Source organism: Perna viridis, chromosome 10 (assembly GCF_037379345.1).
Source record: "Perna viridis isolate PV_CMFRI_1.1 ecotype Kerala chromosome 10, ASM3737934v1, whole genome shotgun sequence".
NCBI lineage: Eukaryota > Metazoa > Mollusca > Bivalvia > Mytilida > Mytilidae > Perna > Perna viridis.
In genome coordinates, this window is record NC_142454.1 from 41754284 (window position 1) to 41761846 (window position 7563).

Genomic DNA, 7563 nt, shown 5'->3' on the forward strand with positions numbered 1-7563 from the left:
CATCTCTAAATGGACGTGATAGTATCCATAAATACTCCCGACTGAAATATTCATTGAATGAATCATATCGATTCGTGATAACATATGATTCTACTTTATTCCGAAATCAGACTATTTTTTTACGGAGCCCAAATAGGGACATACAAAGAAAAATATTGTATTGTGTGGCAAACACAAAAAAAAATAACAATAATAAAAAAGATATAAAAAGTTATTTTGTGGGTTCAAAACAGTTGTATTTTGCGCACAAAATAATTATCTTGTGGCGTAAATGTGCTCACAAAATATTTTTATTGCGCGCGCAATATTGATTATGCGCAAAGAGAAAAAAAATGAATTGCTACATACTATTGAAGCTTTTGCTTTTTCTTGTGCTTATTTTATGGATTGATGCTCTGATAAAAAAGAACAAAACTAAATACCTACATGTAGCTACATGCATACTACCAAATATCAGTAGGAAAATTATTAGCACAATAACGTTAACAACTTTGATGTTTTGTCAAGTTTTTGATTTCATAGCTGGTCCTGGCATTTGTGTACGTTTATACTATTTACTAGAATACAACGGATTTCGTAAAAAAAGAAGAAAAATAACATACATGTACATGATTTGAAACATTCGTCGGAATGCTCCTGCCACCAATGCCTAGGCTAGCTTATGTTTTGTTTCAACACAGAGGACATAACATGATAACCTCACTCCTCTACCTTTTGTTAAATTGTTTTGATGATTTCTTGTAAAATACATGTACGAAAAAGTAAATAATTGCTACGAATCCCAATTTTGCCTTGAACCCCTTTAATATGGAACCACCTTTCAAAACCTGGTACGTGAATCATCTCTTTTTTAGTTTTATGTATGACTATGACAGTGATTTATCAAAAATCTGTCCATCGTAATTTAAGTTATTAACATACGGAAACCCGTTAGTACCATATGCAGCTCTTTTTTTTATCTTGTTATAACAACTTAATTAACTTGTTATATCAACTTAGCTAAGGTATATAGGGTCAAAGATTTGTTTAAATTTAGTAGAACAGCTTGATACTTTAGTTAAAATGTCTTTGATAGATATGAAAACTGAGGAACAGTGTTAATTGTATTTTAATTCATGTTGAACTGCTTTAAATTTAGTTGAACTGCCTTTGATAAGAAACATGAGGTAGAAAGTAAATTTCAAGTTGGTAAAACTGAATTTGTTGGAAAAAATATGGAGAAGCAAAGTTAATCGTGATTAAGTTGAAAGTTCTACAAGTACTAGAAATTTAAATAAAGATTGCTTTAGATTTTAATTTAGTTCAACTGCAGTTGTTAAGAAATCAGGGATACATTATTCATGGTAACTTTGTCTTCAATGAGAAAATTAATTTTAGAATTCTTTTCAGTGAGGTATGCACTTCATTGTAAAGCTGCCTTTCGAAGAGTTTTTTGTAATCATGTAAACTTGCTTTGAAGAACAAAGTTCATTTCAACAAAGTTTTAATTATTTTATATCCTGATAAAAAAAATGACAATATTTTTACCAGGGACCTTCTAAACTCCCACAGCATAGCATACGTATTGTGTGAAATCTGAAATCTAATGAGATTGAGGGATCTGAGGCCGGACAATTGTTATTGGCTATGTGGTTGTATGGGGCATTTAGTGCAAAAAATTAACAGTCCAACAAACATAGGTGGGTGAAGTTTCCTGATTGTAGCTCAAGAAGGTATATCAGGTGAGCTCTTCTTATTATGTGGCATTCATTGTCATCTGTGGTTGTCAGCGACTTTCATCTGTTAACAATTTTCCAAAAATATTCTTCTCTGAAACTAGCAAGCAGAAATGAATGAATCTTGGTATGGTTGATCCGTAGGGTGTCCTGCATACAAGTTGTGTTTTAATTTTTGATCTGTCAAAAAACATGGTCACCATGGCTAAAAAATGAACAGGGGGTTCATACTACAGTTTTTTGCTTATATTTCAAAAATTATAAGAGAAATAGAGGAAATCTGAAGCAACCAACCTTGGCTGGAAGTTGTACGATTACCCATTATTGGCGTTATTGCCCCTTACTACAAGAACCTTGGGTTGTTGTTGTCAGAAGACCCCTTATAGGGGTTTTGGCCCTTTTAAGGCCAAAAATAGCATTTTTTCCATGTTTTTGCCCTATAGAATGAAAACTATTGCAGATAGAGAGAAGCTGTTGCTTGCTTGAATGTTCAGATCAATTGGCTCTACAAAAATGTCCATTGGATCAAAAGTATCAGATTAACCCTTTAAGGGGTTATGGTCCTTTAAAGGCGAAAAATCATATTTTTGCCCACTAGAATGAAAACTATTGCAGATAGAGAGAAGCTGTTGCTTGCTGAAATGGTCAATTCAAAAAGCTCTACTAAAGTGTCATTGAGTCGAGGTCATCAGAGGAACCCTTGTAAGAGTTATGACCCTTTCAAGGTAAAAAATTGTGTGATGACACCTTGTAGGTGCTAGGGACCCTTAAAAGTAAGTTATGCATTTTTTCATGTTTTATACGTTTGATAGATCTTCGCGAGCTTTTAAGGCTGCGTTTTCCTCATGTCAATGAGATATGGAATAAGTTTACGTGACACAATTTTCACAAACCAGCAACAACTTGAAATCCTCTACGGAAGACAGCAAGCAGCCCTCAACGTAGACCTTAGGCGCTGTCTGCCATCTTGCTGTTGGCCCCAGGACAAACAAAACACATATTCACAGAAGTCAAATGGTGTTGCGAACTCTGTTCATAATATAAATTAAAATGGGCAATTGCAGAAATTTGTTGTACTTTTGTTTACTTTCATCACTTTGCCTGGAAACTGTTGTGAAAAGCCAGAAGTTTAATTTTAACTACTATTGTTGAAAGTGACAGTAGCTGTACCAGATTCCGAAAGTACTCAGGCACTCTTTTATTATAATGCATTAATTCTTATGTTATGTGTTTCGATTTTTGCCTTTTAACTTGGCGTACTGGGCTTTTATTATATCACTATACCAAAGCCAGGCGCTGGCAAGTCCGAATTCCGTATTTGGAAAAAACGGAAAGCTGTGATTGAGTTCCGGCCAGTCTTTTCCTTCGTTTGTCATCATAAAGCTATGGAAAGCTTCATATTTTTTTTCACACTAAAAAATACAGTCGTTACCAAATATCCTTTCTAATACTAGTATAAGAATTACTCTGTAAAATGCTCTGCGGTATAAGTTTAAATATGCTAGGTTCAAAAGCGTCATTGTGTCTTTACTAACGAATAGGTGCTCGACATTATGTACACACATTGACAAGTCTAGCAAAATTAAAAACATCCACGAAATTTCTCCAAAATTAAAAGCAATGTGCAATGATACGTAATACATCATGTATTTTCTCTGTTTTTTTTGCTCATGAAACAAGTCAAAATCTGCAGTTTTTCTGTTGGCTAACGTAAGACCACGACTTGCTTGCGATAGAAACATGCCAAACTGTAAAAAAAATCAGTAGCTTTATGATGACTAACAAAGGCAAAAACTGACCAAACCGAAGCTTCCATTTTTCCCCAAACCCTGGATACTAAAAGCGCGCAAGTTAAGTTTTTTTTTTATCCGTAAGCAGCCATCATTAGCGATGTGCAAACTGCATAAAACTATATAAATGCTATAGTTAGATACATATTTTCGCATAGGCGATACATACAAATCGACTTTGGCGACAAAAAATACACAAAAGTCATGTGGAAAATCTCATTTTTGCCGGATTCGCAGATCACGATGTTGGATGTTGTAAAGTTTCAAAATGTTCGAAACCTTTTTTATTTTCATATTTTTGTACTTGTTTTTACTTTTTAAAGGTGTAACATGCAATAAACATATCTTATCTCCTATTTATATCTTAAAAAGAAAAAAAATATGTAAACTCAGATAATAAACATTGTAGTCTTTTTTTTATTTCTTGCGGGGAATTTGTAGTTGATTTGTGTTTCGTATTTTTTTTCTTTTTTATCCCATTTTTTTCTACAAACGATAACAAAGCTGTACACCAGGCCTTTCAATCATTGTATTTAATATCGTGTCAACTATAAATCAATATACAGTTGATGTCGAATATCCATATACAGTTCAACTGCATCATCTGTAGTTTGAGGGAATCCTTTATTTAATTCTTCCATATATATCAAAAAGTTCATAAAAATCCTCTTCACATGGTAATTGTCCCCGAAATGTGCATTCTTCTCTACAGGCTTCGATGTAAACAGGCTGGACGTGGTTCAAATAGCTTCTGGTACCATACAAGTGAGGAAGTCCATACATGACACTTGGTTTACCATCAGGACAGTTCTGATTTTTAGTTGGTCTGATATTATGCGAGTTCCATTCAATAACCATGCGGTCAATATCTTTCTGAAACAAGATTACAGTGTGATAACAATATAATTACTGTCTATTTTCAAATTGTACACATGCCTTTTACATTTACATATAACTGTAGGTTTTAATGATTTTTTTTTCTGATTTTGAGTTATATAATGATCAGATTAAAAAAAAACGCACCTCAATGCTTTAGCAGGTTTACACAATAAAATTCGTCTTTAAAGTTATTTAAAGGTGAAAGAGGGGGTTTCTAATGCTTTTAGGCTATTTGAACTGAATGTTGAGTTTTGATACCGTCCAATTATGTGAAATCATTTCAGTTGTACTGCGTGAAAATGGTGGTCAGTAAGTGTTGCATTGTGTCGAGGAATCGAGGAACGGAATGTCAACATCAAACATTGTTGGTAACCACAATGCATGCTTAAGGTTTTTAAAGATAAGCAAATCCAAAAATGACGAGGAACTATCATTCGCACATTTCTGTTCAGTAGATGAAAAAGATAAGATGTACGAAATAACTTATGAAACTCTTGACAATAGCTTAGTATAGGGTGAAAGCCGTGTATTAACAGTAAATTTATAGTTACCTGAACCAAACGAAGAAAACAGAACTGCATCAGATTTTTGTCGACATGGTTCCAACTAAACTGCCCATTATCGAGAAGGGCTGAAAGAACATCTATCCAGAACTGTGAATATTGCCTTCGAAAAAAAAACTCCATAGCATTTCAATACGTTGATTTCCCGTCCTTTTACCATGTATAAAACTCTCTTCGCGATTGGTTAGAAATTCTTGCATTTGTGCAATATGTCCGTTTTCAGTCCCCATATCTCCTCTTACAAGATGTGGACAACCACCTCTTTTGCTTACTGATTCCATGAAGTACCCTGCAACTACTTTGGGGTCACTGCCGGTTTGATTTGCACATAGCCATATTATGTTTCTGGAAAATCCGTCAATACATCCATTTATGCAGATACCGCTTATCGTATGAGTCTACATGCCACAAAAAGTGTGGACCATATACAAAGTACTTTCGTCTACGGAGGCGACGTTTTAATCGAAACTCGATGCCCTTTTGTCCAAAATTTGCATTAAAATACTCACAGCCTCCCTTGAGACACATATTCCATTGTGAATACATCTTAAATGCATTGCGCGATATCCTAGTTAACTACCACCATCTAGTTGTTCTTAGATAAATTCTGCTACTTCGAGAATATCATTTCGAAATTTGCGTCTGAATAAGCCATCTTTTCTTAATATTCTCTTCAATGTTGTCATACCTATAATAATATGATGGTGTTGTGCTAAAAACTCTAATATTTCAGAATATCTAAATCCAAGGTCAAAATAAAAGCGGCATATCCTTTCTCGGTCCATTTTTAATGCAATTATTTTGGGATGTGGCCGTTTAAATCATTTATATACATGTACTAAGTTGACATAACAAGTTAGCTAAGTTGATATAACAAATTAGTAAGTTGATATCACAAGTTAGCTAAGCTGATATAACAAATTAGTAAGTAGATATCACAAGTTAGCTAAGCTGATATAACAAGTTTGTTAAGTTGTTATTACAAGTTAGTTAAGTTGTTATAACAAGTTAGTTAAGTTGTTATAACAAGATAAAAAAAAAGAGCTTCACATGGTACTAACGGGCTTCCGTATTAACAAGATCTGAAACATAAGTTTGGTAATACAAATGTATATGATACTGATTCAGTGTTTGTATATGGTATTTTTATTCACATGTATAGTGCTCTCCTCATACAAATGCCATAATACATGATCACCATGAAGTTGATGAGTAGGGGGTTGATGGGGTGGGGGGGGGGGTGTGCACGGTGAACCCTCCCTGCCCATGGACTATTGGAAATATATGATACTGATTCAGTGTTTGCATTCGGTGTTTTTATTGTATAGTGCTCTCCTCATACAAATGCCATGATATGTATACAATGTCTATTTTTATGCGCACACTACCTTTTGTTATGCACAAAAATACTATTTCGTTACGGTGTATCCATCTGCACAATGAAAAACGATTTGTTCCAACGCGTCATTGTTCGTCGAATAGACTTGGTTTTTATGAGCAGCTCAGTGAAAAGCAGAAACCGATTAACCTACCGGTGCACATGTTCCATACTCCCATATTTATTTAGTGAAGTCGAGTTGCTCATTTATTTTTGTTACTTTTTACGTATTATTTTGGTTATGTTCTTTCTTGTGTGTGTCAGTTTTCCATGTCTGATCTTTTCCCTGCATGGATTACATTCTATTGATTTCCGCTAGAGTCTTGGTTCCATTGATTACTCTTTTCACGGGTTTGCAGTAGCGGCAGTACAGGGTGTGTATAAAGTAGTTTTAATTTTATTTAAACTGCCAGTAAGTTGAATGTAAGTTATGTCCAGACTTCATTGATGTTGTCAACCATTTGTATATATGTAGATGACTTTCACATTCCGGAAAAGTTTTTTATTTACATCGAGGTCAACTGGGGTCTGCAGGCGTCAAATCGGATGACATTGCAGTGGGAGCCAAGGAACAGAAACTTGATTCGATTATATACTGTCCGAAATTTTTAAATGGTACAATGTACCTATAGTAGAAGCATTTCGGTTATTTTAATATTCGGAGACTTACATGTATTTCCATATATTTATAACTGATTCTGTAGACTTCGAATCCGGTATCCTCTGTAGCTTTATCTATTATAAAAGCGTAAACCAGTTTCCACCAGATTCGGCGTGATTTGGTGTAAATGGCGGATATGTATGTTGTAGACGTACCTTTCAGTTTACAGCCAATAACAATTTATCGACAAGCGATCGTTTGTATAAAAGAAGTCAAAATTTAAATCTAGTAAATTAAAATAATTTCTTTTTGATAAAATGAAATACATGTATATAATGTTCAAGATAATCTATTGTATTATACTTTTATATTTTCTACGTATTGCGCCGGTTAAATGTTGCTCATTTTTATTTTTTTAACCTAGAACTGAGTATTTTTTTCATTTGGGGACCTCATTGGGAAAAAAGCCTGTTGGCTTCCATGGGATATCTTCGATTAAATATCAAGTTTGGTTCACTACATACATATATAAAGATAATACAACCGCATATAAATAAGAAAGTACCGGATATAAAGAAAACAGCACCGCATATAAATATAATTGACCAGAAAGACAGTAATGGCGTTCCATACATAC